Source organism: Macaca thibetana, chromosome 18 (assembly GCF_024542745.1).
Source record: "Macaca thibetana thibetana isolate TM-01 chromosome 18, ASM2454274v1, whole genome shotgun sequence".
In the NCBI taxonomy this organism is placed as follows: domain Eukaryota; kingdom Metazoa; phylum Chordata; class Mammalia; order Primates; family Cercopithecidae; genus Macaca; species Macaca thibetana.
Genome location: NC_065595.1, coordinates 646,766 through 674,174, shown reverse-complemented (window position 1 = coordinate 674,174; position 27,409 = coordinate 646,766). Strand labels below are relative to the sequence as shown.

The following is a 27,409-nucleotide window of genomic DNA, read 5'->3' as shown; positions in this document are numbered from 1 at the left end:
CCTCACCAGGCATCCGAGATGCCCGCTGCATGCGGCGTTTATTACGTGTTGCCAGGGGCGCTGGTTATTTTATTTTGCTTCTGGTTTTGCTCTGCCAGTCGCTCGTCACCCAAATTCTCTGACTTTTTTCTCAGCACCTCTGCTGGGAGCTGCCCAGGAGCTCGGGCCAATGGGTTCCGCCAGCAGCGCCAACTCCCACAGCTCGTGGGGATGGGGAGTTCGGGGCTCTGAACCCCTGCGTGTGGAGCAGGAGGAGCATCATCTCATCCCCGGGGGCCCCTTCACATCCCAGGCCCCACCGGACTGCGACGGCTGCGGGAAGGGAGGATGTGTGTGGGGCTGAGAGGGAGCTCCTAGGAGACCCCGTTGTTGTCCCGGGGTGGCTGTGACAAAGCCTCACAGACCCACAGACAGGGCGGCGCGGACGGCGGGAAGGCAGGTGACAGAGCCTCACAGACCCACAGACAGGGCGGTGGGGACGGCGGGGAAGGCAGGTGACAGAGCCTCACAGACCCACAGACAGGGCGGTGGGGACGGCGGGGAAGGCAGGCATCCTCCCTACCCTGAGGCCAGAGCTGGTGCTGAGCTCTGGGGGGCAGCCGTCCCAGCCTCCCTCCAGCCTCCCTGGGCCTGGCGCTTCTTCGCCATCTCCGCCTCCGTTGTGTGGTGTCTGTGCATCTGTGCCTTTGTGGGCTCTTCCTCAGGGCCTCGGTTGTGGAGTGTGAGGGCCCCTGCCCGGGACCTCATCGCAGTTGCTCACCTCAGCAACAACCCTGTTTGCAAACAAGGCCCCACTCTGAGTCCTGGGTTCAGGACTTCACCCTGTGAGTTTCCGGGAGACACAGGTCGACCTCTGGCAGAGGTCCCGGACTTGGTCTCTGTGGGGACGGCGGGAGTCGGACGCCCACCCCACCACGGGCCTCCCTGCTCCAGGCAGATCCGTGGGATGCAGGCCCCACTCTCGCCCGTAGGACTGTGCTGGGGAAGAGGCCGGAGGAGAAAGGAGCCTCTGCCTTGCTGAGGATTTCCCAAGCAGAGACACTGGACAACCTCAGCCCAACTTCACCTGAAACTCTGATCAATAAATAAATGTCTGATAATGACACCTTCCAACAGCATTCCCCATGCCTGTGGGTCCCGAGGCCGCCTGCCGCTCTGGGATAGGAGTCATTTTACCCATGGGGCTCCCTGGGGCACCCGCCCTGCAGATCCTGAGGCTCCGGGAGGCCTTGCCTGTGACTCCATGGGGAAGAACAGGCTGGGGCTGCCAGCATCTGAAGCCCTCTCCCATGCGAGCTTGGGCAACGCGGCGGCAGACGGCTCTGGCCACTGGGAATGAGCCTGGCTTTGGGGACTTGACTTGGCCGTCAGGCATCGCAGGAGCCCCTGCTGCGGGCTGAGAAGAGCAGCCGTCCTGGTCACACCCCTCGGAGAAGCTTCTCGAGGCTTTTGGAGGGAGGAGCTTTTGAAGCCTTAACGCCGCCATGGGAACCAGGAGAGAGAGTCCCATGGAAATTCATGGAAAGCTCCACCAAAGACCATTTAGGCTTCTGTCTCCTGAACCTAAACCTGGGTGAGGCGAATGTAAAGGCAACGCCTGCGTTTGGCGGGGCCGGGTGTTAGCAGCTCACACCTAGGGAGACACGTTGGGCAGCCGAGGCTACCGCCGTCCTCAGGCGTGGCCTCCGTGACTCAGGGAGGACCCGCCCACTGATTCACCGGCTGCACCTGCCCTGTCCTGAGACTCGGTTCTCCCAGGGCTGACCCAGCCTGACCCAGGCTCCCCAGGGAGACTTGGAAAGTGCTTCCAAAAGGCTTCTTCTCACCCAGGCCCTCCATGTCCACGGCTGGATGTCTCATCAGCAGTCACTTGTCACTGAGTGCTGGATAAACAAGGCGGTGAATGAACTAGCAGGCGCATGAATGGCACGTAACACTTAGACTCATGTCAAGAACCCACGGAAAAGAGACGGGCAGGGCAGAGGCTGTCTCTCAGGCGGTTCCTAATCGCAGGAGCAATGGCGCCAACCCTGCTGTGCCAGCAGCCATGCTGCCACGTCATCTCCTGCCCACGCCACAGCTGCCCCACGCCGTCTCCTGCCCTCGCCACAGCTGCCCCCACGCCGTCTCCTGCCCACGCCACAGCTGTCACCACGCCGTCTCCTGCCCACGCCACAGCTGTCACCACACCGTCTCCTGCCCACGCCACAGCTGCCCCCACGCCGTCTCCTGCCCACGCCACAGCTGCCCCCACGCCGTCTCCTGCCCACGCCACAGCTGTCACCACGCCGTCTCCTGCCCACGCCACAGCTGTCACCACGCCATCTCCTGCCCACGCCACAGCTGCCCCCACGCCATCTCCTGCCCACGCCACAGCTGCCCCCACGCCATCTCCCACCACGCCGCAGCTGTCCCCACGCCATCTCCATGCCACCACGCCATCTCCCGCCCACGCCACAGCTGCCCCCACGCCATCTCCTGCCCATGCCACAGCTGTCACCACGCCATCTCCTGCCCACGCCACAGCTGCCCCCACGCCATCTCCTGCCCACGCCACAGCTGCCCCCACGCCGTCTCCGTGCCGCCACGCCATCTCCCACCACGCCGCAGCTGTCCCCACGCCGTCTCCATGCCACCACGCCATCTCCCGCCCATGCCGCAGCTGTCCCCACACCATCTCCTGCCCCCATGCCGTCTCCTGTCCCTTCTGTCCCTCCCGGGGCCCCTTGTCCTCAAGGTCTGCTCCCACCCTAACCTGTCAGACCACATGGAGGGGCAAGTGGCTGAAAACTCCTAAAGGGCTGCACTCGAAAGAAGGACGGGACTTCAACAGCATGCGGAGCCTGAGGCTAAACTCTGCAAAATACAGCACGCGGCCTCCCGTTCACGTTCCCACACCCCGAGGACGCGCTGGCTGATGGTGGCACGTGTGCCCTCTGAGCCCAGATGTCTCTTCCGAACACGCAGCAGCAGCCACTGCGGAGCGTTGACCTCTTTGCCGTTCTGCCTTAAGCTGATGGTTTGGTGACGTGGGTGCTGGAACTTCAAACCTCAGTGTGGGAGGAAGGGACGCCGGGGCCTCCTGGCCTGCCCGAGGTCATGCCTCCCTCTTGCCTGAGGTTACCCCCATTCTAGGGACACCCTTAGAAATGGCAGCATTGCTCTAACTGGCTGATTCAAACACAGGGCTCTCCAGAGCAGAATGCGTTTCTGCATGGGGCGTGGCACACGAGCCTCCGTGATCCACAGGAAAGACGGGCCTGCGGCTGAGGGTCTCGCGATTGTCTTAAGGTGGTTGCTGCTGCCACAGTGGTTGATCAGTTTCAGGTGTCTGTCCCGTTTGGCTTGAAAAACTAAGGGGCGAACCTGAGCCCCAAAGTCGTGCGTGGCCGTATTTAACCCTCAGTCCCTGGTAACTGGTGGGTGGATGTCACAGTCTTCACTTCAAAGGTGACTGGGCCAGCCTCAGAGGGTCAGCCTGCAGCCTCCCTGGCCCAGTGTCTGGCAGAGCTTTGCCAAGTGGCTCCCAGAAAGTTACCACCCAAGGGCATCTGATGCAATCCTTTTGAAATTCTTTGATACCCAGGAGTATCATGTTGCTGTTTAAACCACATCTTGTTTATCCTCCTAAATTCTTTATTTTTTTTTTTGAGACAGAGTCTCGCTCTGTCACCCAGGATGCAGTGCAGTGACACGATGTCGGCTCACTGCAAGCTCCGCTGCCTCCCAGGTTCAAGTGATTCTCCTGCCTCAGCCTCCTGAGTAGCTGGGACTACATGGGCACCAGACCTGGCTAATTATTGTAATTTTAGTAGAGACAGGGTTTCACCATATTGGTCAGGCTGGTCTTGAACTCCTGACCTCAGGTGATCCACCCACCTTGGCCTCCCAAAGTGCTGGGATTAAAGGCGTGAGCCACTATGCCCAGCCTATCCTCCTAAATTCTAAGCAGGAGATGGAAAGCACATTACAGAGAGCCTGTGGCACTCGCACAAACACAGCAAAGCTTCCTGATTTGGTTCCAGTCCTGGACCAGCAGCTCCTTGGAGTGGCAGCAAGATGTGAGGACCCCGGGGCCGGCTTCCCTGGTCAGGGAGAGTTAAGCCGCCTTGGCAAGTGCCCATCTTCTTCCTCCTCCCCCACTCCTCCCGTCTTCTTTTTTACTGGGAGAAAAAGCTTTATAGTTTCTGCTTGGTCCACGGCCCAGGGAGGCCTCGTGGTTGGAGGGAGAGCTTGGACAGAGGCTACAAGGCTGAGGGTGGGCCCTGCAAGGCAGCCACTGCTATGAGGCTCTTGGTCAGCTAGAGACCCTGCCTGGCCAGCGGGGTGCGAGGTCAGGGGTGGCCTGCCTCCCGGCAAGTCTCACTGCCTGTGTCAGGAGTGGTTTCAGGAAGTCGCAGAGATGGGGTCTGGCAGGCAGAACCAAGGTGTGCAGACCAGCAGGGCTCCGTTGTTCTTGGGGCTCAGGGTCAGTGGCAACCAGCGGCTAACGCAAAGAGGGTGGGCTGGTCCTGGAAGCAGGGACAGCCAGAGATAGGCTGCAATGGGGAGCTGGGGGCCACCAGACCGTTCCTCAAACACCAAGAGCGCAGGAGGCCAGCAGCGAGAGCCCCGGACGCCCCAGGGGCAACTTCTGGACCCGACGGGCTGTTTCCCCACCCGGCTGCCCTCCCTCAAGTGTGCTGCCAGGTGTGGCTCCCTCAGCCTCGGTGCCAACCTCGGTGTCTGCGCACTCTCTCTCGACTTTCCTCATCCACGGGGTCAGGTGTCACATGGCACCACTGCCTGGGTCTCCGTGCAGGGACAGTCGAGTGCCGACTCTGCCGGAAGGCTGGAAACGTTACCTTAGGTGGAAAAGTACCTTCAGCCACCTCAAGCTCCCTGAGAAGGTGACGAGAGTTATCCGGAGAATCCAGAAGTGCGACGAGAAACAGATCACAAGCTTGATTCAGATGGGTGTGTAGGACCTAGGAACCCAGTTTAATTGAATTTTCCGGTGAATGCATGATTAACTGGAAGACCCTTTTTTCTCTTATATTTTGTTGAAAAAGATCTTGCTGAAATTATACCTATTGTCCTTCTTAGTAAGTAGATAAAAACAAAGAAACAAAAAAGCTCCGGTCTCTGATTGCTGGTGTCTTAGCTGGTTTCCCCCGAGCGAGCAGCAAAGCCTTCTGTGCGGGTGGTCCCTTTCTGTGCAGGTGTGGAGCTCTGCAGTGGAGACACGGAGGGGCTGAGAGCCGAGGCCCGGATGCCTTCACGGATTGGTTACCATGGCCGTGTCACAGACGACCCCAACACTGAGCAGCGTCCAGCAGCGAAGGAGCTGTGTGACCTCCCTGGGTTTCATGGCCTCAGGGCCTCTTGCTAGTGTGAGCCCAGCTGTCGCTATGTCCCAGGCACTGCCATCATCTCCAGGCGCATGGGAGAACCCTCCCTACGAGAAACCCACTCCAGGAGAAACCACCCCCGCAGGAGAATCCCCCCCGAACATCCACAAGCCCCCATAACCGGCTGTCAGCCGGAACCTCAGCTTCCTGCGTGGCAGCCAGCTCCCCTCCCAGCCGGAGGGAGAGAGGACAGCCTGAGATGCACGCGGTGAGTGCCAGGGTGTGAGGTCCCTGGGGCCATCTAGAGGCTGCCCAGCCCGGCAGACAGCATGGCCACTCGACGGGCAAACCCTTCTGGAGGCCTTTGCAGCGAGTCCTGGGGCCACTGACTCCACAGACGAGGAGAGGCTGAGGACAGTCCATGGCGCCTTTCTGCAGGGAGTAGTGGTCAAGTGAGAGACAGTAGAGGGGACTCGAGCGGGTCCACAGAGGTCCCCACATGCTGGGGGTTCCTGGGGCCCTCACTCCTCGCAGTGCCACGAGTCTGGCCCACTGACCTTAGCCCAGCCTGGCCCTTCTCAGCAACATGCGGTAGAGGCGTCCAGGTCTACAGAGAGGGCAGGCCCAGGTGGGCCTGTTCCGTGGAGAGGGGGCCTCCTGTCTGCTTCTGGGTCCTGGTGAGGGATGCCCCCGGCTGTTCTGCTCCTAACGGAACCGCCCTGCTGAGGGCTGGGGAGCCTGAAATGATGTGGGTTGAGACCGGGGGCTGGTCCATGGGCCCCCAAAACCAGGGCACATGTGATGGGCATGCCCCCCAGACAGGACTGGGAAGGAGGCACTGCGGGGGGACAGAAACCTGGAGGGAGGGAGGTGGCTGAGCAGGCCGAAGCGGGGGACTGGGGCTCTCCCAGGCCCAGGGCAGCCAAGGGGACCAAGAGTGGCTCCTTCCCAATCTCACTCTCCTGCCTGCTCTGTCTTGGGTGATGGCTTCTCCCTCCCTTCAGCTGCTCAGGTTCAACCTCTCAAGACCCCGGCGACTTGGTGGCACAGCCTTGTACTTCCCCTGCCCACCTCCTCACCACCATCCTCTGCCAGGGGTCCACAGGCCGCCTTGTCCAGCCCGCAAGGACTCACTGCCTCTCAGGCTCTCGGCCCAGCCCCGGGCACCTTCCCCAACCCTGCTCTGCACAGCTCCAGACCCTGCTCGGAAACTGCAGTCAGGAAACCTCGTGGCACTGTGGCTGTGCTCAGAAGGCATGACCAGCCCCTCCACCAGCCTGAAGTGGCCAGGTGTGTGCAGGGGGCTTGAGGGGGATGGAACAGGCCAGGAGGGTCTGTCTTGGAGGTAAGTCCAGTCCCTTCAGCTCTGCCCCGGGTGCCTTGCGTAAGAGCAGGGACTGTCTACTGTCCTGTGTTCACAGGGCACGGGGCATCGTGACCATCTCAGACGTGGGTCACCATGACACGGGCGTGACGTGATTGAAGAGGAAGCCCTGAGCTTCAGGCATGAGGCGCTGGGTGATGTTTAATGATGTTCCTCAGGAAATGCCTAATGATCAGTGAAACTGAGGATCTATTTTCAGAGAAGGCGCCAAGAAAGGAACTCCCCCACAGGGTGGGAAACGCCTCCTCCTTCTCCATGTCCAGGCTGGAGGGGTGTGGAGCCCTCCCTGAGCACCGGGACCCCGGAGACCCCTGCAGACCGCTGGAGACCACTAAGACCCCTGAGACCCCTGCCAGCCTCCAAGGGCAGCTCCAACCAGGCAGGAGGCCCCAGCCTTGAAGCCCACAGTGAACACGGCAGAGTGTCCAGAAGAGAAGCCAAGGCTCTGATTGGAGCCAGTGAAGCCTGGAAAGCTCATGGTGCCCAAATCTCAGGCGGGGGACGGAGTTGGGAGCAAGAAGGCAGGACCCACCTACCCCCAGCATCTGCCGTGTGGACGGGAACTGCACACTGTCCGCCATGGACATGGTGGGTATAGCGACTCGCAGTGCGTTTTCCTGGGTGGGTGGGAAAAGACCCTTCCTGTTTGCTCTGTCTTGGCCGATGGCCTCTCCCTCCTCTCAGTTGCTCAGGTTCCACTGAATCTTGACCTTAAGAGGCCTGTTGGTTGTTAGTTGATAGATACTTGGACCAGGGGTTTACAAGTAGGGCAAGAGTCTCCACAGGACTCTGACTTTAGCCGGGCGTGGTGGTGATGGCGCCTGTGGTCTCAGCTACTCAGGAGGCCGAGATGGGAGGATCGTTTGAGCCCGGGAGGTCACGGCTGCTGTAAGCCAAGATTGCACCACTACACTCCAGCCCGGGCAACAGAGCAAACCCTGTCTCCAAAACAAACAAACAAACAGAAAACGAAAGAAGAACCCTGTGTTTGTGGGCTTTTTTGGGTGCTACACAGAACATTTGTGGGTGTGGATTTTAGCAGGGAAGGGAAAATGAGCAGGAAGAAGTAGGGGTGCAGAGGCAGCTATGGCTTCTCAAGATGTAACTCTGGTGTTACGGAAGGTTAAGGGCACACATTGATAGGAGCGGCTTCAGTTTTCTGTGAGCTGAGAACCAGGCCATGGGTCCGCTGGGTCCTGTGCAGTGCTGACCTCTGTGGTTGGGGCCTGGGCCTCCAGCGTGGGCCGCTGGGTCCTGTGTGGTGCTGACCTCTGTGGTTGGGGCCTGGCGGTGTTGGCTGCTTGGGTGTCTGCGGATGGCTGCATTTCAGTCTTGAATGGTGAGAAACTCCCCGCAGTCAGAGGATGCCTGGCCGTGGCATTCTCTCTGATGATGCCACATGTATGATCATCCCCAGACCACGTTCTCACGGCGAGGAGAGGGAAGAACACACTATTCCCTGCCAAGAATAAGACGCCTGGTCATGATGGCAAGCCTGATAACTTGGCGATTAATCCTCAGTGCCAACAATCCTCATGCCGAGAGGGACAGTTGCTCCTGTGTTTGGCTCTGGGCCCTCAGTCAACGCCGCTGGTTACAGTGACACAGGAGAGCGTCACTGGAGAGGGTGGTGGCGTCCCAGGCTGTGTCTGTTCTGCCAGGCCACGGCGTGGTCACCTGGCGCCCGGGGAGTAGAACAGGAAGTGCTCAATTACCAGGCCCCCTGACAGGCCACGTGTGGGGACACGATTCATTGATAAAGCAGGGCACGTCCTGAAGTTCCCCCTGGAATGGCCCTGCTCCACTGAGAGCGGTGGGGGGTAGGGACGGCAGTTCCCTGGCCTGCAGGAGGGAACGGAAGCGGCTCGCAGGCCTGTGCAGGGGAGTCAGGAGGCAGGAGGAGGGCAGACCCCGTGGTGAGGGCTGAGCTCTTGCCGTCCTGGTGGCCTCATCCCATCTGGGCTACAGCATGGTCAGTGCCTTTCTTAGGGGGCACCTAAATCGAGACCTGCCTGGAGATTTGATGCCACCAGGAACTTACTGCTAAACTTGTATGTGTGGGGATAGTCTGACGGTAATGTTTTCTTTAAAGATTCTTACTTTTCAGAAACAAATGCCAACATATTTTTACAATGAAATGGTAGAATGTCCAGAATTTGCAGGGAATGGGTAAGTGGATGAAGCAAAAGGGGCCTGAGTTGGCCCCTGGGAAGCTGGGGTGCATGGGAGGTCTACTGTGCTAGTCTCTCTACTTTTGTTTGTGTTTATATTTTTCCCATAATATAAAATCAGACCGGGCACAGTGGCTCATGCCTGTAATCCCAGCACTTTGGGAGGCCGAGGCGGGCGGGTCACTTGAGGTCAGGAGCTTGAGACCACCCTGGCCAACATGGTGAAACCCCGTCTCTACTAAAAATACAAAAATTAGCCAGGCGTGGTGGCGCACGCCTGTAATCCCAGCGACTCTGGAGGCTGAGGCAGGAGAATCACTTGAACCTGGGAGGCGGAGATTGCAGTGAGCGGAGACTGCATCACGGCACTCCAGCCTGGGCGGGACAGAGTAAGACTCTGTCTCAAAATCAATCAATCAATAAATAAAAATAAAAATTTCCACAACACAAAATTGAAAATAGCCCCAGAGTAGAAGTTGCCCATTCACATTTTCTGTGTCTTCATTCTGAGAGCTGAAAATATCTGCAAGACAAGGACTCATGAGACGCTCTGTTTAAAACCTGAGACTTGCAGAATCTCCATCCACCACTACGACAGCCTGCCGTTGCCACCATCCCCCAGGTCAGCTCGGCTGTCTATGCCAGACTCCTCCACAACTCTCTGGCCAGACGGTCTGCACTATTTGGTACATAACATGCTCAACAAAATGCAGCTCTTATCACCATCAAATTATTTTCCATAATAGGAGTTTTGATAGTGGTTAGGCAGAAAAAGTATGAGGTTAGAGGAAGGGATGACCAAGGATGCAGAAACAGGTACGAAGGGCACCAGAACTAACCTTTGCTGATTTATGGCGTGTCGTGGGCATTCAATAGACTGCCTATGGTAAGGAGTTTAGACTTGCATATTGAAGAGCCCCACATTAAAATAATAATAACTAATGGGTTGAAGATTATATTGTTGGCAGAAGTTTTATGTTGGACTCATCCTAGTTTGTACTCTCAGCTTGAGCATGAGTGGAAATTAGGAAGCTCATCTCATCTTCCGACACCATCATTCTAAGGGAACGAGCAGAAGGAACGTGTCTCAGGTCTCAGGGGAGCTTACAAATCCCCCACAAATACCTCTGCTTATGTCGAATTAGGGCATCCAGGAACTTCTTACCACTTAGAGAATAGGCCTGATTGCCAAAATAACATTCAGACTCTGTAAAATATCAGCCCGCTGGCCTCAAGTAATTCCCTCCTTGTTTAAGAAACCTAAGCATTAAGAAGCCCGAGCATCAGGAAACCCGAGCGTTAAGAAGCCTGAGTGTTGACCAGGCGCGGTGGCTCACACCTGTAATCCCAGCATTTTGGGAGGCCAAGGCAGGTGGATCACAAGGTCAAGAGATCAAGACCATTCTGGTCAAGATGGTGAAACCCCATCTCTACTAAAAATACAAAAATTTGCTGAGTGTGGTAGTGCACGCCTGTAGTCCCAGCTACTTGGGAGGCTGAGGAAGAAGAATCGCTTGAACCCAGGAGGTGGAGGCTGCAGTGAGCCAAGAGCACACCACTGCACTTCAGCCTAGTGATAGAACGAGACTCCATTTAAAGAAAAAAAAAAAAAAAAGCCTGAGTGTTAAGAAGCCCTAGCATTTATCATCTTTAGTGTCACCAAGTCGCCTTGTCATTTTAAATAAGTCAATCATTAAGGAAGATTTTCTATGAATTTTTTATTATAAAAATAATTGGCAGGGCGCGGTGGCTCAAGCCTGTAATCCCAGCACTTTGGGAGGTCGAGATGGGTGGATCACGAGGTTAGGAAATCAAGACCATCCTGGCTAACACGGTGAAACCTCAGCTCTACTAAAAAAATACAAAAAACTAGCCAGGTGTGGTAGTGGGCGTCTGTAGTCCCAGCTACTCAGGAGGCTGAGGTAGGAGAATGGCGTAAACCCGGGAGGCGGAGCTTGCAGTGAGCTGAGATCCGGCCATTGCACTCCAGCCTGGGCCACAGAGTGAGACTCCATCTCAAAAAAAAATTTTTTTTAATTAAAAAAAAAATCATTGAGGAAGAATTGCCTATTAATTTGTTTCCTTTTTTCTGTTTTTTTGTTTGTTTTTATTTAAGACAGGGTCTCACTCTATTTCCCAGGCTGCAGTGCAGTGGCTCAGTCATAGCTCACTGCAGCCTCAGCCTCCTGGGCTCAAGTGATCCTCCTGCCTCAGCCTCTCACAGAGCTAGAATTACAGGCACATGCTACCAGGCCTAGATAATGTTTGTTTGTTTGTTTGTTTGTTTGTTTTTTAAGATTTTTGTAGAGATAGGATCTCACTATGTTTTCCAGGCTGGCCTTGAATTCCGGGGCTCAAGCAATCCTCCCACCTCTGCTTCCCAAAGTGCTGGGATTGTAGGCATGAGCCACTGTACATGGCCAGAATTTTATTTTTCCATGATAAAAATTATAGCAACATTATAAAACTTTTAGGCACGTGAGAAAAATATCACATCTAATCTTACCACTCTACCTCATAATTAGCATTTGGTGTTCTTATCTCTGCCTTTTGTTTTATACATTTTTAACTCTGCCAAAACAAGATACACAGGAGTTTTGTGTTCTGTTTTTTTCTAAATATCTAAGCATTTTCCCCCCACATGATTACATAACCCGCTTAACCATTTCTTTAAATGGCAACATTATTGTGATGGTCAGTTGTATTTGTCAATTTGGCTAACCTGTGGTGTCCAGTGGCTTGGTCAAACACTGATCTAGATGTGAAAGTTTTAAAAATACGTTATTAAAATTCGCTGTCAGTTGACTTTCAGTAAAGCAAATTACCCTCTGTAATGTGGATTACTCTTATTCAATCAGTTGAATCCTTTAAGAGTAAAGACTGAGATTTACTGAAGAAGAAGGAATTCTGCCTCAAGACTACAACATAGAAATCGAGTCCAACTGTTCAGCCCACTGGCCTGCCCTGTGGATTTTGTTTTAGAGTTACCAGTCCCCACAATTACATGGCCCAATTCCCTAGAATAGGTTTCTCTCCCTCTCTCTCGTTTGTGTATGTGTGTGTGTTTATATTTGCGTATGTGTATGTGTTTATATTTGTGTATGTGTACGTGTTTATATTTGCACGTGTTTATATTTGTGTATGTAGGTTTACATTTGCGTGTGTTTATATTTCCGTATGTATGTGTTTATATTTGTGTGTTTATATTTACATATGTGTTTATATTTGTGTGTGTTTATATTGGCATGTGTGTTTATATTTGCGTGTGTGTTTATATTTGCATGTGTTTATATTTGCATATGTGTGTTTATATTTGTGTGTTTTATTCGCATGTTTATAGTTGTGTACGTGTATGTGCTTATATTTGCGTGTGTGTATACTTGTGTATGTTATGTGTTTATATTTGTGTATGTGCATGTTTATATTTGTGTATGTGTTTATATTTGCATATGTGTGTATATGTTTATATTTGTGTATGTGTGCTGTGTTTATATTTGCATGTATGTTTATATTTATGTATGTGTTTATATTTGCATGTGTTTATATTTGCGTTTATATTTGTGTTTATATTTGCATGTGTTTGTGTTTATATTTGTGTTTATATTTGTGTTTATATTTGCGTATGTGTATGTGTTTACATTTGCGTATGTGTGTATATTTGCGTGTTTATATTTGTATGTGTGTTTATATTTATGTGTTTATATTTGTGTGTTTATATTTACATGTTTATATTTGCATACGTGTATGTGCTTATATTTGTGTATGTTTATATTTGTGTGTGTTTGTATTTGCATGTGTTTATATTTGTGTATGTGTTTACATTTGCATGTTTATCTTTGCATATATGTTTATATTTGCATATGTGTGTTTACATTTGCGTATGTGTGTTTACATTTGAGTATATGTTTATATTTGTGTGTGTGTGTTTATATTTGTGTATGTGTATATGTGTTTATATTTGCGCGTGTGTGTGTGTGTTTATATTTGCGTATATCCTGCTGGTTCTATTTGTGTGGAGAACTCTGATATAATTACATTCTATTGAGTTCTTAAATTTATTTAATTGCTTCGCTATTGTTGGATATTTTCCAACTTATGCTACTAAAATAATACATCAGTAAATATACGTACACACTTGTTTTCCAAATTATGCTACTAAAATAATACATCAGTAAATATATGTATACACTTGTTCATATTTTGGATTACTCTATATTAGACCAGATTCTTAGACATTGAATTATCACACTAACAGTGTGCCCACATTGTTGGCATACATATTTTCTTCTGCCAATACCAACAATGTAATCTTCAACTCCTTGCTTATCATATTTTTTAAAATGTGAGCTAGTTCCATAAATAAATTGAAACCCCTCATCATGGGTTACACCTTCAATGCTTAATCCATGCCAGACTGTCTAGCTACAGGGAGTTTGCAAAAAATAAAAATAAAGAAACATAACATTCAAAAGAAAGAAAATGAGAATAGAGCACTCCAGGCAAGGGAACAGCAAGTGTAGGAGGAAGGTCTTTAACTGAAAACAACAAATCCCCAGCAGCCTGCACCAGGATGCAATCCACGCACTGCTTTGAGAGAGACTTACAAAAACAATTACTAATTTAACATGTCTGAGAATTTTTGTGCAAATATATGTCATCTTTTATTAAAAATATGTACAGTACACTTAGGAAAAAAGTTTAGTTGCAAGTAACTTCACGTTCAAAAATTTGTACATGTATGAATACACAACATGCCCCAATTCACATTGGTTGCACTTTTGGTCTGATTCCTTCCAGTCTCCGAGGAAGCTTGGAGGACATGACACAATTATGTTTTCGTTCCTTGGCCACTGCTCTGGTCCAGAAGTCATCTTCTGGAAACAGGTTTCCTTGGTTCCAATTTACCCATATCTTCCTTCCTAAAGTAAATCCCTATAACAACCCATGCTAGTGTGTGTGTGTGGTGGGGGGCAGGGGGGGATACAAAAATACAAATGTAAAAGTAGACAGGGAGATGCCTTTATTTATTTATTTTGAGACGGTCATGCTCCGTTGCCCATGCTGGAGTGCAGTGCTGCGATCTTGGCTCACTGCAACCTCCGCCTCCCGGGTTCAAGCTATTCTCTGGCTTCAGTCTCCCAAGTAGCTGGGACTACAGGTGCCTGCCACCACGCCTGGCTAGTTTTTTATTTTTTAGTAGATACAGGGTTTCGCCATGTTGGCCAACCTGGTCTCGAACTCTTGACCTGAGGTGATCCACCTGCCTGGGCCTCCCAAAGTGCTGGGATTACAGGCATGAGCCACTGTGCCTGGCTGACGCCTTTATCACAGATATAAAAGGAATTTGGGTGGCCTGGCATCTTGAAAGGAGAAAGGAAAGACAGTCTCTACTTCTGACCATATGAAAAGGTAAAATGCCTTGTTTTTGCTGTGAACATGCTGTGTGACAGGTGTGTGACTGAGGCTGACATGAGGGGGGTGCCGTGTGAAGGGTCCTGGGTCGTGGGCATGCCTGCCTTCTTGTTCCTTTGGGGTGAGAGTCCTGGGTCATGTGCACGCCTGCCTTCCTGTTCCTTTGGGGTAAGGGTCCTGGGTCGTGTGCATGCCTGCCTTCCTGTTGCTTTGGGGTAAGGGTCCTGGGTAGTGTGCACACCTGCCTTCTTGTTCCTTCGGGTCTTTACTGGAGCTCGTTTCTGGGCTTGTTCTAAGAGTCATTTCTGGAGAAGTCACTTGGGGAAAGGAGGAGGAACAAGAGAAAGTGTGGGACGTAGCAAGGGACCACCACGGAGACAGATGGGGCTCAGCCGCAGCAGGTTCTGGAGGACCCATGGCTGCATCAGAGGAGCTCCAAGGGGACTAACTCGATGTGCCCTGTGCGTTTGTGTGAGATCCGTCAGCCTCCCATCTGTGTGCACCACCGCCTGGACTATCCTTGCTTCCAAAAGTGCCCCGTCCCTTTCTCATCTACAGAAGCTTAAACTGTGGTCACACATGGCCTCTGAATTCTTTCTTCTTCTAAGCCAGGGCTTTGCAACTTTTTAAAAACTGAGACCCACAATAAAAGGCACATTTTACACCACAACCAGCACGTACATGCAGAAGTGAAATAAGAGTTTGTGAAATAATACTCCCTCTGATGAGTGATTCCCTGATAGAAATCACAACTTCCATAATGATCATAGAAATAGGTGCTTCCATGCCGCTCTGTTCCTTTTTGAAAATGCTCGTTAGGACTCATTAAATTGATTTCACAACCAGCTGTTTCACAAACGCATCTAAGTCGTTGCAGCCTGGAAGCTGCTTCTCTGCGGAGGCTGCAGCAGCACTGACCCGAGGGCCCGTCCTCATTTCTGCCTCTTCCCGGCCTCTCTAGCACGGGTCGTGAAACCCACTGCATTCCCATCGCCCCATCCCGGAGGACTCTCTTCTTCTGTCCCCACCCCCACAATCCTCCTGCTGTACCTTTCCCCAGGCCCCATCGAACTGCGCGGTGTCAGTGACTCGCCTCGGTGCCCGGGCACCCACCCCTGGCCGGCGCCAAGCCCGGCCTTGTCCTCGTCCCTCTGGCCTCGGGCTGTGGGATCTGCCCTTCATTCTGTAAAGACTTTTGTGTGCCTGAAATGCTTCCTTTGTTGTGACGAGACTAAGGTGTGAGAAAGGATTACAACAGACCAACATGCAGCCACGTCTTAGGCCAGGAATTGTGGGTGACTGGTAGCATAGTCTTTATATATTTGCATTGCATTTTCCAACTTGTCTCCAATGGAGCACATCACTTTTAGGACCAGGAAGAAAATCGACGTTAAGATGAGAAGAAATGGAAAGGCATTGCTGGGCCGTCTGTCTGGGTCTTGCTGGTGCCACCCCCTCCCCGGGGGGGTGGGGGGTGCTGGCTGCAGGTGGTCTCTCCCGGAGCCTCTGCCCACCTTCAGTGAGGAGCAAGAAAGCCCGAAGCTGCTGCTGGTGGCTGGTGGTGCTGCTGTGGGGGACTGCACGTGGTGGGGCCGCTGCTGCCCCTCAAGGGCACCATGGGGGCCCGCAGTCTGCGGGGCTGGTGAGTGCCTTCCTGGCACAGATGTTTTTTATATGTTTGTTCCAGCTACGTCTGGCTAAGCCGCCTCTTTCTAAATGCAGGGTCTGTGCACACATTTGCTCCTGGGATTCTTTTCCACTTTGAAAGGCAGTTCTCGGCAGGGCTGGCTGTGTTTCCTTTGCGATGTGAGCCGCGCGGTGTCGGATGTCACGGAGCTGGGGTGTTGGGGACGTGGAGGAGGGAGGCGCAGGCCTCTGCTCGCCAAGGCGGATCCCAGCCCGTCTGCAGCCTCACCTCCTGTTTCAGTGGCCGCGCTGATGATGTCACCCACATACCGAAGTGAACATGCTATTTCCTGACCTAAAGTCGGCCAAGGGGAGCGGGCAAGTCTGTGTGAATCTTCCTTCCCCCTGAGAGGGCGAAGTCAGCATAGAAGATGTGGTTTCCCTGAGCTCCAGCCTCTGGGCTCTGAGCTTCCCCCCAGCTCCCTCCATTTCTCTACTTTCTGTCTCCTCCGTTTGTCTAAGGGAAGAGACGGGAAAGAAGAAGTGTGGCCTGGGTGGATTCTGGCCCTAAAGTGAAACATAAAGGAATAAAGAGAAAGAACAGGATGTCTCCGCAAGCTCAGGGCAGGCAAAGCTTCCTCAAATAGAACACAGAAAATCCAAGCCATACGGGAAAAGGTTAATCTCATTTGACTTCATTAAAATGACAAACTTTTGCTCATCGAAAGACATCATTCCAAAAAGAAGAGGCAAGTCAGACTCAGAGATTGGTGGTCCGTGCAGCCAACAAATAACCAGAATATATATAAAGAACACTTACAAATCAGTAAGAAATATGCTAACAGCCCTATTTTTTTAATGGGCAGAATACTGGCACAGACGTTTCACAGATGAAGACATCCAAATGATCAGTCCACATTGGAAAGGTGCTCAGCACCACCATTCATCAGGAGGACAACCACGAGATGCCATCGTCCCCCCACAGAAGGTTTGAAGCCGAGAGGACTGACAGGGCCAGTGTCAGAGGGGGTGTGGGGCAAATAGCCCACGCGTTGTGGACGGAAACAAGCAGGCGCAGCCGCCTTGTAAGGGCTGGTTATGGGTGATTCGTTCTCTGCAGGTAGTCCGACCTGTGTGCCCCAACTGGCTCGCCACTCTTCCCATGAGGTTAGGGCAGGCAAAGGTTTCTTACACAGGCCCCAGAACACTTGCACTCCACTGCGTCTTGGAAAGCAGCCCCGTCTGCAACTTGGTTTTCGGCTCCACCTGCGTGGCTGTTACCTGTGGAGCCTAAACATTGCTCAAGAACCTGGCAGCAGCTGCAGCCATGCCCCCACCAGGCTCCTGATAAGACTGGAAATCACGTGTAATGCTGAGCGCCATCAGCTGAGATTTGAGCCTTAAAGCTGCTTCTTATGCTAACATTTTTTTTTCTCAGCATGGAACTGAGAAGTGTCCTAAATGTGGAAAATCGAATTGGGTCTCAGAAATAAATAAATGTCTCTTCAATAATTAACAGACGGAGATCCAGACCAATGGCAAAGTTAATTAATGCAAAAAGGTGGTGCAGGGCAGACAAACAGAAACTCAGGAGCTCCTTTTAGAAACCAGAGGCTCCTGGCGGGTGCACTCATGACCTCCCCAGGTCACTAACCTGGGGCACACGCCACACCACCTGGCCTCGGTCTCTTCATCAGATTTGCCATAAACCTCACCTGGTGTCCTCAAGTACACTTGGAGCACACGGGCATCAGAACATCAAGTGGGAAACGTGCATGAATTTTCCACTCCAGGATCCTGGAAAGAGAAGCACTTGTTCCTAGAGAACCTCCTTATTCTGACCTTTGGGTAACTAGATAATTCTTCCTAAATCCTGCTGAGGATGAAGAATATTGTGTTCCATGTTTTAAAAACACACTGGAAGAACACCGTTCTTTCTGAAGCCAGAAGGGAAATACATCAACAGCTGAGGTGAGGTTTTGCTACTGTGCTCAGCGGATTTAGATTAACATGGCGTCTGAGTCCAGCAGGACACGCTCTTACCGTCACCATCTGAGTACAACAGGACACGCTCTCACCTTCACCATCTCAGTACAGCCAAACGCGCCCTCACCTTCAGTCTCAGAACAGCGGGACACGTCCTCACCTTCACCGTCTCAGTACAGCAGGACGCACCCTCACCTTCACTGTCTCAGTACAGCCCAACACGTCCTCACCTTCACGTCTCAGTACAGTAGGACGCGTCCTCACCTTCACCGTCTCAGTGCCGCCAGAAGCGCCCTCACCTTCACTGTCTCAGTACAGCCCAACACGCCCTCACCTTCACCGTCTCAGTACAGCAGGACGCGTCCTCACCTTCACCGTCTCAGTACCGCCAGAAGCGCCCTCACCTTCACCGTCTCAGTACAGCAGGACGCGTCCTCACCTTCACCGTCTCAGTACCGCCAGAAGCGCCCTCACCTTCACTGTCTCAGTACAGCGGGACACGCCCTCACCTTCACCGATCTCAGTACAGCCCAACACGCCCTCCCCTTCACAGCCTCAGTACAGCAGGACACGCCCTCACCTTCACAGTCTCAGTACAGCCGGACATGCTCTTATCTTCACCGTCTGAGTACAGTGGGACAGCGCTCTCACCTTCGCAGTCCCAGTGAGTGATCTATGGAACTGGCGCTTTTTTTTTTTTTTTTTTTTTTTTTTGTGGAGTGCCTGAAAAATCTCTCCGGTGGTGGTGGCTGGGGTGAGTTATCAAGACGAAGCAAATTGGACTGAACTATATGAGAAAAAGCCAGGCTTGTAGAAGACAGGCTGATGGAAGCCCACAGAAATGAGTGAAACTGAAGGCGGGGCAGAGGTTGCCCCAGACCTTAGCTACACACACCCCTCAGAGCTGTTTCTCAAAGATGTTTACACTAGCAAGAGGCTCAGCGTTTATCGTTTATAACAGCTTCTGGGAGCTACAGTTGAGTTTACCATCTCGCCTTTCAGTACTTACGTATGCAGGGTGGCAACTCAAGCTGTCACGGTCCTGGAATTAAGAGGGACGAACGTAGACAGGTAGGGTTTCATTTTTCGTATCCCTCCAGCAAGCAGGGTGGGTGAGGATGGGGACACTTTCTTCCCCCGGCTTGACAGCCGACTTCTTAGAGGCCTTAGTAGACATCCACCAAACATCCGACCACCACAGAGGGTGACGGAAAGGCCCCCTCATCCAGGGCAAGCAGCTGCGGAGCTCACACGGGGTCGGGGCAAGGGCAACTGCCGCGGTGGCATTCAGCATCCCGCTGGCATGCGCTTGTGGCCAGGGTAGGGGCCTGGAAGAGAGACAGGAATTAGTCATCCCACGGTTTGTCGTCTGGCGGTGTAGTTTGATACTTGAGAGATGTGATCTTTATTTCAGAAACACCATCTGGACATCAGCCCAATTCTTGACTTTTTGATTTCTCTCAAGATGATCATTAGGAGTGGTTTCAACAAAACTGAACACAGAATTTTGAGGACCCCAAACATGACTTAAGCAGAGCCCTCAACGAATTCTTCATGAGTCGGCCCCCCCCGGCCCCCCCCGCCCCCCGCCCCGCTGACTTCACCCTGGCGGGCACCTGTCTTTCTTCTTCTTTTATCACTTTTTGCTTCTCTTTTGGTTTCCAGCTCTGACTGAATTCAGACCCAAATTCTTCCCGGCCGCCTCAGGGAAACTCAGAGGCAAATTTGAGTGCAGGGAGCCGGGGCTTCGCGTGGAGCTGGGACTGCCCAGCGCTGAGAGGGAACCTGAGACGCCGGGGCCTTCCAGGCTGCCCCGCGCTGCGAGGGACCTGAGACGCCGGCGCCTTCCCAGGCTGCCCCGCGCTACGAGGGAACCTGAGACGCCGGCGCCTTCCCAGGCTGCCCCGCGCTGAGAGGCACCTGAGACGCTGGCATCTTCCCAGACTGCCCCGCGCTGAGAGGGAACCTGAGACGCCGGGGCCTTCCCAGGCTGCCCCGCGCTGAGAGGGGACCTGAGGTAGCGGCCCCTTTTCAGGCTGCCCGGCGCTGAGAGGGACCTGAGACGCCGGCGCCTTCCCAGGCTGCCCCGCGCTACGAGGGAACCTGAGACGCCGGCGCCTTCCCAGGCTGCCCCGCGCTGAGAGGCACCTGAGACGCTGGCATCTTCCCAGACTGCCCCGCGCTGAGAGGGAACCTGAGACGCCGGGGCCTTCCCAGGCTGCCCCGCGCTGAGAGGGGACCTGAGGTAGCGGCCCCTTTTCAGGCTGCCCGGCGCTGAGAGGGACCTGAGACGCCGGCGCCTTCCCAGGCTGCCCCGCGCTGAGAGGGACCTGAGACGCCGGCGCCTTCCCAGGCTGCCCCGCGCTGAGAGGCACCTGAGACGCTGGCATCTTCCCAGACTGCCCTGCGCTGAGAGGGAACCTGAGACGCTGGGGCCTTCCCAGGCTGCCCCGCGCTGAGAGGGGACCTGAGGTAGCGGCCCCTTTTCAGGCTGCCCGGCGCTGAGAGAGACCTGAGATGCCGGCGCCTTCCCAGAGAGCTCCGGAGAGGCGCCTCGGGTTGCGGAGGAGGGGGTCTGCCATCCTCCCCTCTACAGGCGGGGCTGTCTTGTGATGGGGGCTCAGGATCCACTCCAGGCCCTTGACGACTCCCAGGCAGAAGTGGGGGTGGTGTTTCCTGCCACCCCTCACCAGGCAGGAATGCCAGGGATTCCGCAGCCAGAGTCGAACCTACGTTTATCTAAATGGAAGGAGAGAGGCGTCTCTGGCCAGAGGAAGAGGGGAAGTGGCACCTCCCAGAGAAGAGGTCGGCCCCAAACCACAGAGTGGCTGGTGGCCGCTTCAGGAGGAGGCTTCGGGGACCTGGAGAGGAACGGCCAAGCGAGGCAGGTGTCCGTGCGGAGGACACTCCATTAAGATTCCTCTCCAAATAGTGACGGAGCTCCGGGAGCTGCCCTGTCAGGGATCTGTGGGGCATGTGTGTTTCCTTTACCACCTCCAGAAACTCCGCTACAATGGCAGTGAGTGGAGGGGGTGACCCCGCAGGACGAAGAAAACAGCAAGCCACAGTGGTTCGGAGGAAAGGCCGGCAGTGGCATAAGGTGGGTCTGCAGGGGCGGGTGAGCTGCATCCCAAGCCCAGGAGAAGCTGGAGACACCGAGAGCTGGGCCGCCCTACGAGGCTACAGACAGAGGTGGGGCCGCCAGTTCCAAAAGCAACTCCAAGACCTCAAGGCTGTCTTCCAACAAGCTCCGCCCTGGACGCATGTCCTCTCACCAGGCGGGAGCGGGGCACCCTTAGCCAGGGCTGCAGGGAGGGTGGGCAGATGCCACGGGTGCCGGGCCCTGCCTCCAGTGACAGCAGCCCGGCTGCAGAAGGTCACCGAGATGTGATGATAGGGAGCACGTGAACTCTGGGCTCATTCTAGTCCTCCTGGCTGTCTGCCGAATGCTGGCCGCATGACATTTTGCAGTTCAGAACCCAAGATGAAGAGGGGTATGTGGGGCCCCTAAACAGCAGCAAGGAAACCGGCAGGCCGTTGGTAATGCCTCAGTGCGTTCAGGAAAAGGATTTCCTACCTAGAAGTGGAATCCAACCATATTATCAGTCAAGAGTAAAGAGAAAAAGACATTTTCAGACCGATACAGAGGCTGCTAGAGGATGTGCTTCACCAAAACGAGGCATCAGCCCTGAAGGAGGACCTGGCGCCAGGACACAGGAGAGACGGTGGGGGGGGGGCCTCTGGGGATGGGAGGGGCTCCTGGGTGACAGTGCAGGAGAGCCCAGGGCTTCCAGAGGGGTCTGAACCAGCATTCTCATTGTATGGGGAGTTTTCTGTTTCAGACTGAGAGGTTGGGAGAGAATTGAGGATGGGTATATGAGCAAAGCCATTTGAAAATCAAGGCAGTTATTAATTCCAGACAAAATATAATTTGTATAAGATGGGCTATGTAATCACAGCACATTAGGATACATTGGCTGCTGTGACAAAGACCTAAATAATAGTGGTCTAAATAATCTAGAAGCTCACTCTCAGGAAGCCATTAGCATGGAAGTGGATACAGCAGCTCTGCAGGCCCAGGCCTGGCCATCCTGAGCATATGGCAGGCATCTGCTCACAATCTGCCCACCATCAAGCCCACACTTCCCCCCGGGGGAGACCAGGGGAGGAGCATCTTTCCTGGTCCCATGTCCTGCCAGGAAGTTGTATGCATCATGTCCACTCATAGGCACTGACCAATGGCCAAAACCCAGTCCCACAGCCCACTGCAGAGGAGGCTTGCGCACCTGCCCACAGGCCCAGCAACACTGGGATTGCTATAAAAGATGTCTCAAGGCAACTGGAGGAGGTTGGGCCTTGGATGCTATTAAGGGATGACTGCTAGTTTAGCTGGGTATGATAGCAATATTGTGGTGATATTGGTAAAAGCCCTTACCTGTAAGAAATACAAACAAAAGTGTTGATGGATGAGATGACACGAAGCCTGAGATCTGCTTCAGAATATCCCACATGTATTTAGCTATTACTCGTGATTAAGAAGTAAATTTTTAAAAAGATCAAAGAATTTCTCTTGTCACATCTAGTAGAGGAGGCTGGAAGGTGATGGACGAGCCATCCCTGTCTGTGGGCATCCCCACAGCTGCTGTGAACACCCACTAGATGAGCTGATGCCCACCTAGCGTGGGGTCCACCTCCACCTGGGCCCGACGCAGGAGGTGCCCAGGGAAGGAAACAAACAGCCCTGGAGGTGGACATTTCCAACAGCCCCAAATGGTCACCCTCCCCAGCAGGACATCAGTAGAAAACACCTATAACTTAGAACTCATTGAAAAGCAGTGAAACTTTTTTTTTAATTGAAGGTGAAAACCAAAAGGAAGTTTAAAGAATATTCCAACTGAGCAGAGGGGGTGGTGGGATCACCCAAAAACACTACTGTGTGGTTATGGTCATTATAAGCATAAAATATATCTAAAATACTTCACTTTAATAAAAATAAAACAAAGTGATAGAAAAAAATAAAACAACAAAGTGATAGAGCCTGATGTGCACAGGACAAACAGAAGTGAAGTGAAGAAGAACAAGGGAAACTGCGCGGCCAGGATCTGTGCACACGCCTGGCTGGGTTTACCACCCCCACGAGGGCTTCGTGCCACACATGGACACTGTCAGCCCAGTGGCCAGAGCCTGGCTGGGTTTACCACCCCTGCGAGGGCCTCATGCCATACACAGACACTGTCAGCCCAGAGGCCAGAGCTCCCCAAAGCCAGGGCTGCTGCCTGGAGAACAGGTACCCTTGGGGTGGGAGCGGCGCCCCCCATGAGCCGCGATGGGGCTGTGTGTGCTGTCAGCACCTGGCATTGCACATTCCACGTGTGTCCCAGGAGGACCCTGTGCAGGGACCGTTCCATGCTTTCCACATTTGCTTCTCCCACGAGCCATGATGGGGCTGCATGTGCCACCAGCACCTGGCATTGCACATTCCGTGTGTGTCCCAGGAGGACTCTGTGTGGGGACTGTTCCACACTTTCCACATTGGCTTCTCTGGTAGCAGGTAAGCTCCAGGATCCCGTCAGCACTGCCTCCGCGGGTCTCCTGAAATATTCAAAGAGTATGAACAGGTTAAAAGTTTTAACCCCTGAATAGCCGGGATGTAAAAAATGAAATCTAGCAAGTGATTAAACGAAATTACAGACCTAATTGCTTACACTTAAAATAATACTAAAGCAAATGTGAGATTATGTTTAACTTGGAGGACCAGCACCATCGGCAACGTGGTTCTGTTCTAATTTTTCACCAGGGAGGGCTCTACATTCCAGGCTGTTCATGCAGCACGATTATGAAGTCCTCAGTGTCTGTGAAGTTCAAGTGTTTTAAATGGAGCAGAGGCCCCTCCAGGGATTGCCCACCCCATTTCCACCTCAGCCCTGTTGGCAAACCACCCCTGCTGCCGTGAGCAGAGAGCAGGAGCTCCCACCTTCTGATGCAGCGGCTAGATACCAGGAGGGCCACGGAAGCTGGGTCCCTGAGAGACTCTGAACCTCAGATCCAACTGGGGGATGCCAGGTGCTAATGGGACTATGTGGCCCTAGGCAGAAACTGTGACTCCACGAGACTCTTCTCTTCTGCAACCTGCTCCAAGGCTGCCCCTGTGCAGAGCTCGGCCATGGGGCTGTGGCCCTGACCCCTCTGCCAGGCTGCCCACACCACTCCAGGGGACATGGTTTCCACTCTGGGCAGCTGGTGCATTGTGACCGTGGTGCAGGTGGGGCCTCTGGGCAGAGGACATCTGGGTAAACTGGGCTACAGCGGGGCCCAGAGTTCGGGATTGAGGGGAGGCCATGTCAGGTGACCTCTGCAAAGACCTGGGGAACTGCATGCAAAATCACAGAAAGAGAAGGATATGGTTCTTAACCAGCTTTCACCCTGTCTTACATCCTCTGTGTTTACTTCCCAGTTGATCTTTAATTTCAGTTGCCAAAGCAGCTGTTTGCACCATGCAGATGAGTCCCAGGGGCCTCAGACCCGCCCAGCCGCCCGCCCAGGGTGAGAATTGAGGCTGCGGCCGGGCTGAGCAGATGGGGTCGGGGGGCACAGCTCACAGGGGCCCCCACACTCTGCACTGCCAAGTCCTCTTTTTCCAGAAGTCCCAAGCTAACTGGAAGAAAGAAAAATGGAGGGAGAGAAAGAAAGAGAGGTGAAAAAATACAGTCATAAATCTGGGACCTGTTTTTATTGGTGCTTCTATTTCAGATTTCCAGTTTGGAAAAATACTTTTTTATGCATCCGAGGCACCTTGGTGATGGTGGAATGATGATGATAAATGCAAAAAGTTTTTTAAAGTCCTTTTTATGCTCAGGAGAACAAAGCCCGGTACAGTGCAGCCGCCTCAGGGCCTCTGTCTCCCTTAAAGAGGGTTGGCTTTCCAGTTTAACTTTGCCCCATGCCTGCGTGCTGGTGTGCCTATGCCAGGATGCCCTCGGTGCCCTGAGACCCCGTCCACGCCTGGCTGCGCCTCCCAGGTTTGTCTTAGGGAGCGGAGGTTGGCCAGGCACCCTGTGGGAGGCTCAAGCAGGGAAAGTGCCTGTCGTTGGGGAATAACTCAGGGGAAGTGCTTTCAGATGAACTGCAGGGAACAAGCGAAGAGTGTGGACACTGGAGCAGGGGGGCGGTGAGGAGAACAAGCGAAGAGTGTGGACACTGGAGCAGGGGGCGATGAGAAGAACAAGCGAAGAGTGTGGACACTGGAGCAGGGGCCGGTGAGAAGAACAAGCAAAGAGTGTGGACACTGGAGCAGGGGGCGGTGAGAAGAACAAGCGAAGAGTGTGGACACTGGAGCAGGGGGCGGTGAGAAGAACAAGTGAAGAGTGTGGACACTGGAGCAGGGGGCGGTGAGAAGACATCGCAAGGTCTGCCGTCCGAAGGTGGGCTCTGCGTCCCCTGGGGTGGGAGGCCATGAACACAAGGCTGGGTTTGCACCTCAGGTTTGTGCCGGGTGATGGGACCTGCTGGGGCCTCCCTGCCCTGCCTGTGAAGAGACTGTTTTTGCTGTGAGTGTGCGTGCCTGGTGGTTCTGCTGCGCCTGCATAGGTGGGTTTAATTGGCTCCAGCTGCACTGGCAGCTCCTCTCCCCCACTACGATGTGGCGCATGGAGTTATGGGTGGAGCCCTTTGAAGCAGCTGCAAGTCATTCCATCGTATACACTGAAATAAGAAGAGGGTGAAAAATCCAAGCCTGTGACTCTGCCCGCTCCACAGCTGTGCTCACACAGCTCCATGAGACGGCCGCCCAAACAAAGCTACCTCCGTGGGCCTTGGCCAGCTGACAAGAGGAAGGGAAGGAGATTACTCTAAGCCCCAGGTATTCTGGTGAGCTGGAAGCTGGCCGGGAGGGCTGGGAGCCAGTGACACCTCCAGCCAGCAGGCCTGTGAGGAGGCCCTGTCCCGGTGAGTATGCCCAGGGGCGAGGGGTGTCCGGCCACCACCGACCACCAGCTGCCCAGGAGGCAGAGGTGACCCGAGAGGGGGCTGCTTAGTTCAGGGAGGAGCCCAGCCCCCAACACAGGGCATGGATGGAATCTCTCGAGGTTCCCCGGGCATCCTGCCCACCCAAGCTGACTGCTAAGGTCATCGAAATGGAGCAGGAGCCCAGGCCTAGAGTGTCCAGGCCAAGTGACCACCATGAGTGCCTGAGAGGCCGAATGTGCAGGCTGGCTCCCGGGGCTTCTCACCTGAGCCTTCCCACCCCCTTGCCTCCACGTCTGAGAATACCCGGCGCCCCAGCATGGCCTTGGGGAGGCAGCGGTGCTGAGCACATGGGGCCAAGAGGATGGCTCTGGGCCAGTCGGGTGCTGGGACAGTGGCTGGCAGGGGATCCATTTGGAGAAGAGCCCACTGCTCTGAGCAGCTCCAGCTGCAGCTCCCGCCGCCCTCTTGTGAGGGCCTGCCTGGGCCCATGTCCAAATCCCAGCACCGCAGGCCAGACGGCCGGCAGGTCTCACGGGGTGAGCACAGCAAAGGCCGCTTTTACACGGGGCCCCCTCCAAGAGCTGCTGCCCGAGAGGGAGCGTGGCCCACAGAGACCCCCTGGACTTGGCCTCTGGGGTCCACCTGGTGGCTTCTGAGGGTGCTGCCCGACCAGAAGCTCGAATCCTGCTGGCTGCACTGTCCTGAGGCACAGCCAACACCCACTCCTGCCTCCAGCCCGATGTCCCTTCCCACTGTTAGTGAGGCCTGGGGGACGAAGGGACCACCACAGTGCGGTGGGAAAGAGAAAGCCCTCGGCTTCACCCTGGGTATGTTGTGGAGACGCAGACTCATCTGAGGTCAGACCAGGGCACTGGACTTGCCGAGGTGTCCACACTCAAAAGGAGCGTCTGGAGCAGGGGTTGGCATGAGGGGTTCAGGGGCTTCCTGGGAGCAGTTGCAGCTGACAGAGCTCTATGGAAATCAGACGTGACCTCGGGGACCGCCGGCCTGTGGGGTGTGCACCAGAACCCCACACTGCGGGAGCCCAGCCTTCCTCTCACTGGGTGGCAGTGGCTGGGCTCACATACACCCTAGCAGCGTCCAGCTCCCCTGTCAAGGAGAGACCCCTCCCCAGACTGGGCTGCGGGGCCAGCGCCAGCAGTGACAGGGTCCATCCTCACTGTCTCTTGAAGGGCCAGGCCTGCCCTGAAACTTCGATCTCGGGGACGACAGCCACCAGCTGGATGAACTGGCCCCATGTCCTTCCTACTCCTCACCTCCCTTCTCTTGCTGGGACTTCACGAGAGAGCCTGAGTTACTGAGTCGATGGGAAGCAGAAAAGACTCCCACGCAGCTCGGGCCCCTGTGGCAGGACCAGGAACGAGGGAGAGGTAGCACTTTGCCAGGGCGCTCACGGACACCAGGTTTGCTCCCCATGCACTGTCGTCTGTGCTGCGCCGCAGGGGCCAGGCAGCCACAGGCATTGTTTGGGCCCCGAGCCGGTCAGGCTGGAGTCAGGTCCCACTAAGCCACAC

At 54.0% G+C, this 27,409-nt stretch overlaps 1 protein-coding gene across 3 annotated transcripts in view; it reads left to right on the top strand.

Annotated features, from left to right (window-relative positions):
* HSBP1L1 (heat shock factor binding protein 1 like 1) overlaps positions 1-27,409 on the top strand; it is a 414,139-nt gene that overhangs the window by 33,423 nt on the left and 353,307 nt on the right. The window contains exon 1 of one of the 3 annotated variants that reach the window (XM_050768227.1): positions 8,768-8,777. The exons of 1 other annotated variant lie outside the window; for it this stretch is intronic. The gene's annotated coding sequence lies outside the window, so the exon portion shown is untranslated. Of the gene's footprint in view, positions 1-8,767; positions 8,778-21,631; positions 21,643-27,409 lie in introns of those variants that run through there. One more of the 3 variants, XM_050768228.1, reaches the window with a different exon arrangement.